Raw genomic sequence first — 15148 nt, forward strand, 5'->3', positions numbered from 1 at the left:
AATTATATTCATTTCTTCTTCTTAATTAATATAGCTATTATATTAATTATATTATTTTTTGGTTCTATTTAGACTTAACTTTTAAGTTTTTATAAATCCAATAATTTTTACTTTTATTTTTTTTATTTTTTCTTTTTAGGGAGAAAGTCGAATACCCTCCATCACTAATAAATCCAATTAATTTTCACTATTCTTTGCACACACAAACATGCATATAAAAATTAAAAAAAAAATTGAAAAAATGATAAATAATAAATAAATACTAAATAAACTCATAAGTAATATGTATATACAAGCATGTCTAAATAATGAGTCTAAATAAAGGAAAAGTTCTATACAAAGTAAAAATAAAAAAAAAGCACAGGAATAAACTACAGCGCTGGGGGACGTACACCCATCATCTCATAAACTGCACCGTACGAGGAGTAACCTCTCCACTAGCTCTAGCTCCAACTCCAGTCTCCTCGGGAGGTGGAAAACTCAGCACAAGACCCGTCCACCCAAGATCAACATGAGGATGAGGATGTGGAGGCTGCTGCAATGACGAGCCGACTTCGTACATCCCACCACCTCTAAGAGCCGAGGTAGCCTCTCCCTGGCTTACTGGCGCAGCATGTGCACCCTCAGATGAAGAGCCTGATCCCTCCACCACCTCGGTGCGGGCATCCTCAGAACGGCCACCCCGACCGCTAGAACCAGTACGGCGACGTCTCGAGCTAAATCTCGCCGGCTCCCTCCGCACCTCAGGTCTCGTACGGGTACGAGAAGGAATGTGCTGGCCCTGTAAAAGAAACTAAAATCAGAAACAAGCAAAGCAGAAGCAGTAATGCAAAAATGAGAAAGGAAAATACCTCCTAAACGGCGTCGTCGTGACGATATGTAGCCACGTTCCTCATCCAAACGAGCTGGCTCCGGAAGGCATCTATGCACCGTGCCATCGCCGTGACCACCTCGCTTGAGAACTGTCAAAGAAGTAAAGTCAATAATGATGCATAACATAAATGGACAAAATTTGAAAATAAATAAGCTTACCCGAGTCTGGTGACGAGGGATCGATCGCTCCACGAAGCGCTCACTCTTTGGAGCTGGAGGAATCATCTCCGCGATCGGCCCGTATGTCCCCTGATAATGAATGGACATACGAGGTGGCACAAACTCGTTAGGATCAGCCTGACAAAAGCAAGAAAAAGTCACTAAAATGTTACTTGGGGGCTACTTAACGAAAGGTAAAGCTGAAAATCATACCGCCACATCCTCAGCCAGTACAAGGACTAGAGCTAACAGCGGTAGTAGCTCCTCCTCATAGCACCGCCCAGGGATCTTATAAGATCGCCAAGGGGTACCAGCTCTCTCTGACATGCTTACCAACCCAGGGATCGTATAAGATCGCCCAGGGGTACCAACTCTCTCTGACATGCTCACCAACCTCGCCACGTTCAACATATGACACGGTGGAGGAGAAGGAACGACAAAGGTGTCCGAGGAATGCTTAATAGAAATCCTGTCTCTAAGATACGCGATCACTCCATATGTCCCCAAGAAATAGCGACAATCAGCATGATATTGCGCGGCTAGCCCAGGGACAACCAAGCCGACCCACGGCTGGTACAGCACGTCAGGCTCCTACAAAGAATGCCTATCAGATGAAAATCTATCAAAGGTAATGCAAACTATCCAGATATGCAAAGAACCATACCGAGATGATCCAATCTCGGACGTAAGCAGTGGACATCCTAGGCTTCCTTAAGAAGCACTCATTAGAAACCTGCGCGACGATGGTCTCGCCGGCGCAACCGAGGAAAAGTACTCGTACAACCAGATCTACAAAAAGCAAAAATTATCAGCAAGTGCTAATCAAAGCTTAGAGGTAAACATTAAAGGGAGATAAAGTATACCTTTACGATCCTCCAAAAGCCGGATAGAGCGACGTTTCTCGTGAAGGACCGGGTCGACACGAGTCTCATAAAACTCAGATGAAGTCAGCATAGGCCAAGCTGGCCCAGTCACAAGTCCCGATCAAGTGTAGATCACGGACTACAAGCAAGTAGTAAAGCGGCACTCTACTACCCTTGTCAGGGAAAAACGTCCCTGACAGCAAAATAAGTACAAAGATGCGCACCCGCTGCTCTTGAGTGGTCGCATCATCATCAAAAGCTGCCGCTAGAATCGAACGGCAAATCCCCTTCGCACTGAACTGGGTCGACTCTACCTCTGCACGAGCCCGAACAACAATCGGACCCAAGAGCTCCTCGACCTTAGGAGAAAAGACGCTGATCTCGTTATCAAACAGCAATGCAACAGAGCTAAAATCCAGTCCTATAATGAGACTGAAGTCGGTCGCAGTGACCCTTATCTCACCCCAAGGAAAGTGGAAAGTGTTAGCGGTGTCCCAAAAGAACTTCACCGAAGCACGAACCACGTGGTGACCCCCGCTAGAGGCAATAATACCCTTTGAGGTCTCGTAAAGTGCATCCAATCCGCAAGACTCCCATAGAAGTCTCGCCTCTCCGTCATTACCGATATACATCTTGTATAGGTCGCCCAAAGCTTCGCAACCTGAACCATGGCAGCGCGTCCTACCAATTGTGATCTCCTGTTGCACCCTCTTAGAAATGTGGTGAATAGGAGAGAAGTACAGAGTCCGCTCATCCAACTCAGGGAGTCGGCCGAGAAAAGTGGACGGATCGGCATTGTCCTATATGGGCTCGTGCTCCCGTCGAACGTCTCAGGACCGTGAACCCGAACCTCGCTGTCTAGCCATGCTACATTAGACAGAGTTATCATAAATTAAGCTTCTATAGTATCTAAGGTTCGCCTAGCCGCATGATACTATGTTCGCAAAAAAACAGAGTACGTAGTACTAAAACATAGCATAAATTCAAATTGAGCATATACGACATTATTTCAAGAATTCAAACAATTTCTTGCAATACTATAGTAATTATTGTGACAAATTGGACAAGAATTGCTAGCAAAAACGTCAAGAACAAGCCACATTGTCTTCCCGACCTTTAGAGGTCCAACAATGGTGATTTGTTTGTTTCTTCACCAAATTGAGTCAAACAAGTCTCAAATTACTCCCAAGGCAATATATAAACATAATCAAGCAATTTCATGGCAAAAAATTTGACAAACAAAGAGAATTAAGCAATTTAAGTTTTGAATTTTCAAGAAATTCATGAACAAACATAAGCGGAATTCATTAAAACCGACGTGAGTTTGGAGGAAACTTAAATAGATCAGGAAAATGGATGGAAAAAGCTTTGATTTGCAACAAATTTGAGCGAATTCGGTTGAGAAACGAGAAAGAACGAGTGAAGTGAAGTTCTGAGCGAATTCTCGAGCAAAAGATGAGCAGTAGCAGCGGAAATGAAGAAGAGAAGGGTATTTAAGGAAAACCCGACTCTAGCGCCAAGCGACAGGCTTTGGCACCAGTCTATAAGGTGTAGCGGCTGGCGTTACAACCAAATATTCGGCGCTACCGTTATATCAGTGGCGCCAGATTATCAAGCCACTCAGTGCGGTTGTTCCAACCTCTTGCAATACAATTTCGGGTTCCTTGGTACTCTAGTTAGCCTCTCTATGAAATTTGACATGATTTAGTAATCGGCTCGATTATAATTAAGTGATCGACCTGATAAATGATCGTCTCACTTAGCTTAAAGCGCTTAAGCATTGGCTCATCGCAAGGCACCGCCATAATGGTTCTCATGTTGCAAAAAGCACCAACATACTTGTTCATTCAGCAAAAGGCACCGACATACAGGTTCAAAAGCAGCAGAAGCGCCGACGTACAGGCAAAGCGGAAGCAAAGTTCAAGCGAGTTTTTCAAGATTGACAAGCGTAGGTCTTCTGTAATTTTCCTTGGAATATTATCGCAACAGGTGAGGAGAGCTTCAAGCGAGGATATCTTCGGCAGCGTTCCCTAGCTTGCGAAGAGTTGTCACAAAAACTGGAGGTGATTTCAAGCGAAGTTGTTTTCGATCGTGTTCCCTGGCCTGCGAAGATGGTCACAAAATGCTAGAAGGTGGTTTCAAGCAAAGCAATTGACAAAGGAATAGACGCGTCGTCAATTGTCTATCCTTATATCAAATACAATTTATACAACCTAAACAAACCTAATACGAGTATACGGCAAGCATAGGGGTCAAACCACAGAGAACGGTAAACACCACCACATGTTATCGACAATTAAGCTAGTCCGGAATAGGGGATAAATAAACTAAAGTCTAAAAATGCTAAAACAAGAAATAAAACATTAAGGCACCAAGGGAAATGGGTAGGTGAAGTTGACGCTTGACCATACAATAACAAAGTAGCATATCAATGGTAAACTAAACATGCATGAATACCGAAGTAAAGGGTCCAATCTAGCCGCCTTCCGGGGTCAATTGGCTTCTCCTAACATAGCCTCTATGTTTCCACATTAGAACCATATACTAGGAGGTACTATTAAATAAAAATCGATAGTAATGAATCTCAACTAAGTCAACTTCCGTTACTTGTTAGTAAAGACTCATCTTTGATCAACTAACAATGTGCACTTGCAAGAAAGACCAAAGAATATCAAGCATGCAAAGACTTTAATCACCATTAACATAACCCTAACATTAAAAGCATGAACAATTAGCAACTACACCATCCTCACACCCTTGGCTAGATGACTACTCACAAATCATGTTGAAAACAATATCAATAATCAAATCAATAAGCATCAACATGATTAATAAGCAAAGAAGAAAAATAAAAGCAAATAAACAAAATAAAGAAAAAAGGTAAAGAAAGAGAGTAAGAAATTGCTCATTAATTGAAGATGAAGCTCTACAAAGGATTGAACAAGCTCCTTCTTCAAAATCCAAGTTCATTAATGAAGAAAACCTCACTTTCTCTCTCTACCAAAGAAGACTAATCCTAACCTAACCTAAAACTAATTAGAGAGAAGAATAGATAGTTATTCAATGTCCTTCTAATTACCCCCAAAATTGGGTATTTATACTAAGCTAATAAAACTAGGAAAAATAGAAAAATAAAAGAAGGAAATAAAATAAAGAAAGAAAAGGAAATAAAAAGAAAAATAAAATAGAAAAGAAAAAAAAAAGAGAAAAGAAAAAAGATAAGGAAAAGGAAAAGAAATAAAAGAAAAAGAAAAATAAAAAAAAAAAAAAACAAAATCCCAAAAACAATCAGACGATTTTCTTTCTTCTTCTCCTTCACATTGGATGCTTCAAGTTGAACTCCATTAAAGCTCATCTTATCACCACCGTTCATCAACAATCATCATCAAATCGAGGCTGTTCGATCCTCATTAAAAGCCATGTTCATAGCTCGTGAAATGGTTCGATCGAACCGGGGTTGGTACGGCTGAACTACAGGGTTGGTTCGGTCGAACCATGGGTATGTCCGACCACTCCTCTTCGAATAACAAAACCCACAAAGTCTCTGACTTGAAGTTCGATCGAACCACAAATGGTATGCTCGAACTTGATTAATTTCCTATTTGCTCTGATTTGTGATGCAATGGTGGGCGATTTAGTTTCTTAATTGCAGAAGTTGAGGAGATGCGGCAGGGGCTGCTGTAATTAATGGTGGTGAGATGAAGGTCGCAGGTGGCGCTTCTGTTTGCGGCAGCTGGTGGTTTAAATTGGTTGTTTGATTTATAGGCGATTGGCGGTTTGTGACTGGGAAATCGCTGCTGCTCAGGTTTGTGTTTGGTGACAAGTGTAGCGCAGCAACGGTTGCGCGTGAGTGGTGGTAGGTGGCTGTAAGTTCCGATTGGTTGCGGGCTGCTGGTTGCTGCGGGGTGAAGTACGTGGTGGTTGTTGGTGATGGTAAATGGGTTGTTGGATGTAATGCGAGGGACAATAACAGGTCGGAGGCTGCTGCTTTATGTGGAGGAGATGGTAGCTGGCAATTTTTGGCGGCTGACGGTGGTTGGTTTGGTGGTAATGGCTGATGTGGGTTGCGTGAGGTGGAGCAGGGATTGCGTGGCTGCTGTTGTTATTGGTTAATTGGTGGCTGTGAGTGGTGGAGTTGCGTGATGGTTTTGTTGAGTGAAGTGCGGTGGCTGGGTATTGGTGTGTGTGGCTGTTGTTGATGTTGCAGTTGCTGTTGGTGTGTGTTGCGGTTGTGCGTGATTTGTGAGTGGAAAGCAGGTAGCAGTAGGGGAGGTGAGGTGGTGTTGTGTGGTGAAGGATAAAGAGGGAGGGTGGTGTAGTTTAAGCTGGCAGCAATAGGGCAGCAGCTTTAGAACAAATTTGTACCTCGAATCCCAGACTTTGAACTCGAACACGACTTTAAAACCCGAAACACGAAACTCGACCTACAACAAAAACACGAGGGCATTATCAAAAGACAAAATAAAATAAAATAAATAAAATAGAAATAAATAAAAAAAATAGAAAATAAGGGACATAAAACTAAACTAATAAAAATAAAACAAAAACTATACAAGCAAACAAAGTAAAATAAAATACGAAAATAGACTAAAACTAATAAAATAAAGACACTAAACCAAAATTACCAAAATAAACTAGAAACTTTATTAAAGAGAAAACAAGATAATAAAAGGAAAAATAAGGAAAAATAAACACGAAAAGGACTCTAAAACTACTCCTTAGGAGTGACATAAATGTCACTCATCAAATTCCCCCAAGCTAAACCTTTGCTCGTCCTCGAGCAAAGCTAAGGCAAAAGAGAACGAGATGGAATTATTAAAGGCAAAAGAAACAAAATAGAAACAAAGAGAAAGAATGTACACTAACTCACTGTCGTAGGAATCACGGATGCATTTAGCGTATGCATCAAGCCCTTTAAACCCCTATGTCTCCAAAGAGGACGAGTAAGATCTTGTGAGGGTTTCCTAAGAGGTTTAACCCACAACTCTTGGCAACACATAACATTCAAGGCAAAGGTGAAATCAAGAAAACTCGAGTTTTGATATTTCAAACCAAACACAAACAATGGGCTAAATGCACAAGAATACAATCCTTTCTAGACATTAAAGGTAGCCAAGAAAAAGAATAGCTAAGGCTGATGCACACATAAAGCATGCAAACGGTAGAGAACTTAGAGGGACTTACACTCCTCCTTATCTCCGATGAAACTACCGCATCCTCACTAGTTTTGCATCCACTTTTAAGGTGATATCTCGAGATTCCTCGAAGGAATCGGAAGAAATAATCAATGAAAAACATTTAGGCTACCCGACATCTTGGCATTGATAGCTCGCTCAATAGGCTTGGCTTGATTACCCTCCATCAGTAGTAACTAAACCTCACTAAGGTCAAAAGGTGTTTAAAGGGTTGAAACGTTTAGGCTAGGGTAAAGGGTGTGGAAATAAATTTGGAAATTGGAGGTAAACTTAGCAGTGAAGCAAGGTTGATCATTCCTCAATTCAAACTCAATAAACTACCAACTTTCAAATAAAAAATTCTAGCAACTCCTCCCCCAAGCTTATTCTTTTTCAACCACTCGACAAATATTTTTGTATTTTCTCAATATTTTCTTCTTTTTTTTTCATTTCTTTTTATTCTTTGCTCTCGCCTCTTTTAACTTTGAGCGGCTTTTTCTTTCATTTCCTTTATTTTCTTCTTATTTACTCAAACAATTCAACAAAACAAATATAAACACAAGTACCAAAATCTGAGTTTTTCACTTCTTTTTCATTCTTTTTCTCACTTTCATTAACCAAAAATACAAATCAAGTCCCAATAATGCTTCACAAAAACTAATAAAGGTGAAAATAAGGCAAAGGTCCATTGGTTTGTAATGTGGTTATGCCAAAGAAGGGAAAATGGCTCAAATTGGGTTACTAAATGAGCAAATGCAAAAGAAAAATAAAAGAATGGAAAATAATAAAACAAAACAAAAATCCTAATTTCCTTTGTCTTCCCCTAGGTTGGTTCGGTCTCGATTTTGGGTAGATTAAGCCAAATTCTCGATATAAGCTAGCAATGCCAAGGATCCAAATGCCACACATGCAAGAAATGTAGAAGGCTAGAACAAAATAGACACATCCACACTAAAATGACGGTAGTGGAGTAGCAAAAATCACCTTTAAAGCTTCAACTAGCTAGAGAGCGACAACCGTCTTACCACAAACCAAGTGAGCTAAGGTCTCATAGCCCTTAAGTTCTACTACCTTGGCAATGTTATATGCGTGAACCAACCTCGACATTGAAGTGCACGAAAACCTCTAACAACTAGCAAAGAGGGTATTCTAGGTGCTAAAGCCCAATTATGTACAAGTTTAAAACAAAACATTTTGAAACTTGCCTTGAATGCCATGGAAAGAAACTATACACACAAATATTCACAAAACCAAAAATACTCAAGAATGCATATACAATTGTGCAAGATGAAAGCATGATCAATCCAAACTACATATACCAAAAGTCAACTCAATAAGGCGCTCATGGCCATCCAAACATAGAAAACAAATCTCAACAATAGACTTTGGCAAGTATGAGAGAAATAAATCAAGCAATCATGAGATTATGGATTAAGAAACCACCAAGAGATATAGATAACCCCCCCCCCCCAAGCTAACGAATAGCTACTCCCCCAAGCTAGAACAGAGCATTGCCCTCAATGCTCAAAATAAAGGCACAAAGGGTGGGTGGGTGGGAGGGGAAGAAAGAAAACACATTCACACAACAATTCATATTCATTCAATCCAAATGCAATTAAGAAAGCAAATCCAAGATGAGGGAAGAAGGAAAGAGTAAACCAAATGTGAGGTGGGTGTTGAAACCCGCAATTGAGCACATTGTCCACAATTTCATCTAATTCCTCGTATTTGTTGCTTTTCCAAATGCAAGCAATCATTGGTGTGCTTCTTCTCAAGGAGCTCAATCCAAAATCCTTGCACATGAGTATATGCATCGAGTACCTATACACATAGACAAGAGAGTAAACAAAAATGAGAAACACAAAAGAAAGAAAAAGAAAGCAATAAAACACGGGTTACTTACCGCAAAGGCTTGCTTAACGTCCAAGCATGACCAATCTAGTAAATAACCCGACAAAGAACACAATAGCTTGTCATATGCACCGGCAAACATATCAAGAAATAGAGCATACGCGATGCTCATATGACAAGCAAACATAAAGTACAAGGAGACTTTATGCTTGAGAGAAGGGAGAAAAGAAAAAGTAAAAGAATCAAAAGAAAAATCAAGAAAATTAGAAGAAAAAAAAAATCCTCACAAAAATCTTTTTGGTTGGCATTATAACTCTTTTCCTCATCAACAATGAAAGAGTTAGGGGCTTCGGAAGCTTGAATAGGAAGAGGATCCCTAAGAGGTTCTTTGAGAAAAGAAGGGAGGAATAAAGGATAGTAGGAGATATGGTTAAACCTTTGGGAAAAAGGTGTATGAGAAAGGCAAAAAGGGGTAGCTAATCCCTCATCACAAGATCTCACTTCACTAATGAGGAAATGAAAATCAATCATGGAGTCCTCAAATGAACAACCCTTATGTTCTACATCTCCCTCAAGCTCAAAAACTCCAAGGTAATCAACCTTATCCTCCTTTTCACCACAATAAACAACTTTTCCTTCTACTATCTCAAAACCCAAGGTCCCAAAACCATGCATGAATGGAGGTAGATTCATCTCAAACTCATCTAAGTCCCAAGAAGCGTTCTCGATGAAATCATCCAATAATCTATAAGTCCTCATATGACTCTCGAAAAATATGTGGGACATTACCTCAAAAGAGTCTATATACTCATAGATTGAAGGGTCACAAACATACACTTGAGACTCATCAAGATGGGAAGAAGGATTAGGATTTTCAAAATCAATACTCTTTTCATTTTCAACTCCTTCACCATCACTCGAATGCTCTCTAATGGGATCCTCACTCATATGGGGAAGAGAAGAAGAAGGAAGGGCATTTTCTTGAGAGTTGGATAGTTGGAGAATTTGGCTCTCAAGCATCTTCATTCTAGCTTCTGTCTCCCTATTCTCAACTTCCCTCATCTCGTTATACTTCTCCATCATCTCCATTATCTTCATTATCTTCTCTTCCTTCAAACTTTCCATAGAATTACCCTCATAAAAGGACTCATTAGAAGCATAAGGGAAATCATTTGAAGCCATGTAAGAACAAGAAGATGAGGAGGGAGGATCATTCACATTATAAACATGCGCATCATCATATTGGGGAGAGGGGGTATAATCAAGCAAATGAGATTCATCATCAACAATAGGAGATAGAGAGTTGAAATCACTTGTACTAGGTTCACAAATAGGGTCACAAGACAAATCATGGGGATGCATGCCACTAATAAAACTATTATCACATTGAGAATCAAAATTAGCAACATTACATGCCCTATTTCAAACTTCCTTAGCAAACCGTACAAAAAAGCTCCAAGCACTATGAACCGATAATGCTTGAAATTCGCCATTAAACCTACTTTCAACTTCATATCTCGTTTGTTCATTCATGCCATAGTAACAAATCTCACAAGCTTCACAAGGATTACAACCATTATAGTTCAAAAAACCCCACAAGTCTATAGAAGTAGACATAAAAAGGCTCATCATCATATTGAGGAAAAGAAAAATGTGCCATTTTTCAAAAACAAAACAAAGAGAACAAAACAAAATCAAAAGAAATATATACAATGGACTAGTCTCAATAAGATAACATAACGGTAATGGAAGCCATTCCCCGGCAACGGCGCCAATTTGACAAAGGAATAGACGCGTCGTCAATTGTCTATCCCTAGATCAAATACAATTTATACAACCTAAACAAACCTAATACGAGTATAAGGCAAGCATAGGGGTCTAACCACAGAGAACGGTAAACACCACCAAATGTTATCGACAATTAAGCTAGTCCGGAATAGGGGATAAATAAACTAAAGTCTAAAATTGCTAAAACAAGAAATAAAATATTAAGGCACCAAGGGAAATGGGTAGGTGAAGTTGACGCTTGTCCATACAATAACAAAGTAGCATATCAATGGTAAACTAAACATGCATGAATACCGAAGTAAAGGGTCCAATCTAGCCGCCTTCCGGGGTCAATTGGCTTCTCCTAACATAGCCTCTATGTTTCCACATTAGAACCATATACTAGGAGGTTTTATTAAATAACAATCGATAGTAATGAATCTCAACTAAGTCAACTTCCGTTACTTGTTAGTAAAGACTCATCTTTGATCAACTAACAATGTGCACTTGCAAGAAAGACCAAAGAATATCAAGCATGCAAAGACTTTAATCACCATTAACATAACCCCAACATTAAAAGCATGAACAATTAGCAACTACACCATCCCCACACCCTTGGCTAGATGACTACTCACAAATCATGTTGAAAACAATATCAATCATCAAATCAATAAGCAACAACATGATTAATAAGCAAAGAAGAAAAATAAAAGCAAATAAACAAAATCAAGAACAAAGGTAAAGAAAGAGAGTAAGAAATTGCTCATTAATTGAAGATGAAGGTCTACAAAGGATTGAACAAGCTCCATCTTCAAAATCCGAGTTTATTAATGAAGAAAACCTCACTTTCTCTCTCTACCAAAGAAGACTAATCCTAACCTAACCTAAAACTAATTAGAGAGAAGAATAGATAGTTATTCAATGTCCTTCTAATTACCCCCAAAATTGGGTATTTATACTAAGCTAATAAAACTAGGAAAAATAGAAAAATAAAAGAAGGAAATAAAATAAAGAAAGAAAAGGAATTAAAAAGAAAAATAAAATAGAAAAGAAAAAAGATAAGGAAAAGGAAAAGAAATAAAAGAAAAAGAAAAATAAAAAAAAACAAAATCCCAAAAACAATCAGACGATTTTCTTTCTTCTTCTCCTTCACATTGGCTGCTTCAAGTTGAACTCCACTAAAGCTCATCTTATCACCACCGTTCATCAACCATCATCATCAAATCGAGGTCGTTCGATCCTCATTAAAAGCCATGTGCATAGCTCGTGAAATGGTTCGATCGAACCGGGGTTGGTGCGAACGAACTACGGGGTTGGTTCGGTCGAACAATGGGTATGTTCGACCACTCCTCTTCGAATAACAAAACCCACAAAGTCTCTGACTAGAAGTTCGATCGAACCACAAACGGTATGCTCGAACTTGATTAATTTCCTATTTGCTCTGATTTGTGATGTAATGGTGGGCAATTAGGTTTCTTAATTGTAGAAGTTGAGGAGATGCAGCAGGGGCTGCTCTAATTAATGGTGGTGAGATGGAGGTCGCAGGTGGCGCTTCTGTTTGCGGCAGCTGGTGGTTTAAATTGGTGGTTTGATTGATAGGCGATTGGCGGTTTGTGATTGGGAAATCGCTGCTGCTCAGGTTTGTGTTTGGTGACAAGTGTAGCGCAGCAGCGGTTGCGCGTGAGTGGTGGTGGGTGGATGTATGTTCCGATTGGTTGCGAGCTGCTGGTTTGCTGCGGGGTGAAGTACGTGGTGGCTGTTGGTGATGGTAAATGGGTTGTTAGCTATGATGCGAGGGACGATAGCAGGTCACAGGTTGCTGCTATATGTGGAGGAGATGGTAGCTTGCGATTTTGGTGGCTGACGGTGGCTGGTTTTGAGGTAATGGCTGCTGTGGGTTGCGTGAGGTGGAGCAGGGATTGCGTGGCTGCTGTTGTTATTGGTGAATTGGTGGCTGTGAGTGGTTGAGTTGCGTGATGGTTTTGTTGGGTGAAGTGCGGTGGCTGGGTATTGGTGTGTGTGGTTGTTGTTGATGTTGCAATTGCTGTTGGTGTGTGTTGCGGTTGTGCGTGATTTGTGAGTGGAAAGCAGGGAGCAGTAGGGGAGGTGAGGTGGTGTTGTGTGGTGAAGGATAAAGAGGGAGGGTGGTGTAGTTTAAGCTGGCAGCAACAGGGCAGCAACTTTAGAACAAATTTGTACCTCGAATCCCGGACTTTGAACTCGAACACGACTTTAAAACCAGAAACACCAAACTCGACCTACAACAAAAACACGAGGGCATTATCAAAAGACAAAATAAAATAAAAATAAATAAAATAGAAATAAATAAAATAAAATAGAAAATAAGGGACATAAAACTAAACTAATAAAAATAAAACAAAAACTATAAAAGCAAACAAAGTAAAATAAAATACGAAAATAGACTAAAACTAATAAAATAAAGACACTAAACCAAAACACTCCAAAATTACCAAAATAAACTAGAAACTTTATTAAAGAGAAAACAAGAGAATAAAAGGAAAAATAAGGGAAAAAATAAACACGGAAAGGACTCTAAAACTGCTCCTTAGGAGTGACATAAATGTCACTCATCAGCAATCTTCAATGGGGTTCTCTAGCTTTGAGAAGTCTATCATACCGGAATTGGAGGCAGTTACAAGCGTAGCAGTCTTCAGGCGGCATTCTCTAGCTTGCAGGAGGTCGTCGAAAAACACAGAAATACAACAACACGACATCAAACGGTTACTTTCAGCGACGTGTACTCGACGGTGCAAGATATGCGTTTCTTAACTCTTTTATTTGTTTAACTAACGCTAGTTCGCAGGTATCGGCGTTACAAGAATGATTTGGGATCACAGAACGTTCTGAATCATTCTCCATCCCTATCGCTACTTTGACTTTTGTTTTCGAAACTAGCGTTTCTCCAAACTTAGTCAAAATGGAGGCTTCTGTAGACAGCCATTACTGTCTCATCAAAGCCAAACCCGGTGATGAGTACCTTTCACGTCAAATAATAATGGAATTAAGTGAAAGTGTAGGAAGTCTAGTGTTGCGGATAATTTTAATTTCTTTTCTTTTCTCTGTGTTTTTGAAAACCTATTTTAAGAAAACAGCCAATCCAGTTTGGTTGGTGCATGGAAAAGATCCAATAATGGTGTAGTTGGATGGGTCTTGAAAAGAGCTTTCCAACGATATATTAAAAGCCCAATTCCGATGAATATTGAGGAAGTTATGGCAAAATTTCTAAACTGGGCCCGGTTTGAGCCTTATATGCGGCTCAATGATCTAGAGGAGGGCCTAATATGGATTTATCGTTCCTAATGCAATTAGGAATGGTTTTAGTCTTCTAGATTCTTCTAGAATGTTATTATCATTCTTAATTCAATTAACATTGATAAATTGACTTTTGTTGACTTTTAGGAGTTTTAATCAGAATAAAAGATTGTTTTTGAGGAAAATACGATTTTATCCTCCTGTACGTTTAAATTTTATCTGAATTTAGAAAACGCGTAAAAAAATTGATTAGCGCCTAACGCCAGCCATTAGCGCCTGGCGCTAGCGTTAGCGCCATGCGCTAAAGTCAGCGTCTGGCGCTAACTTCGTTTTTTCACGTCGAAACTCTGATTTGTTTTTCTTTCTTTTTGGATGATTTTCTCTATAAATAGCCTCCTAAATCTCCGTTTTCATCCATCTACAATCTACAATCACCAATTCTCTAATTCTCTTCTGTCTCAAAGTTAAAGCTTTCTTTCTCTCTCTTTTCTAAACCAACCTTTACACAAAATTCCGCATTCACAAGACCAAGAAACACCTAGCCAAGTTCGAATTTTCCATCGCCCTAGACATGAAAGGTTTTAATTACTGATGGTTTGGTCCCAAATCTTTATTTTAATTATTTAATTTAATTGTTCGTTTATTATTTTCCTTGAAGTTTCTAACGTGTGTATTTTGTTATTAAAAAGAGATACGAGACATCCAAGTAAGTGCTTTAATTGATTTATTGATATTATGATGTAGAAATCATGTCTAGGTTGTTATTATGTTTCCTAGTGTCATGTTAGGGCGTTTTAATCTTCCTAGTATCATGTTTAGGGTAACAACTATAATTTCTAATATCAAATATGACAATTGTGTTTCCTGCGATGCTTCCTATATTCTTCCTAATATTTATGATTGTTAGTATCATGTTAGGGTTATATATTTGATTTTTATTGTTTAGTGACATGCTAGGGTTTGTTATTAATCTTGTTAGTATCATGCCCAGGATCTTGTTATTATTATGCTTTAACATGATTGTGATTTTTATTATGATTATTATTATGATTGTTATTATGATTATTTTTATTATTATGATTATTATTATGTTACTTGATATATATTGTCATTGTTTGATCACACCTTTTATGCATGTTTAAAGGGAATTAGTACTTGTAATCACGCTTAATAGTTTTATTTGTGCAT

Source organism: Chenopodium album, chromosome 7 (assembly GCF_948465745.1).
Source record: "Chenopodium album chromosome 7, dcCheAlbu1.1, whole genome shotgun sequence".
Lineage (NCBI taxonomy): Eukaryota > Viridiplantae > Streptophyta > Magnoliopsida > Caryophyllales > Amaranthaceae > Chenopodium > Chenopodium album.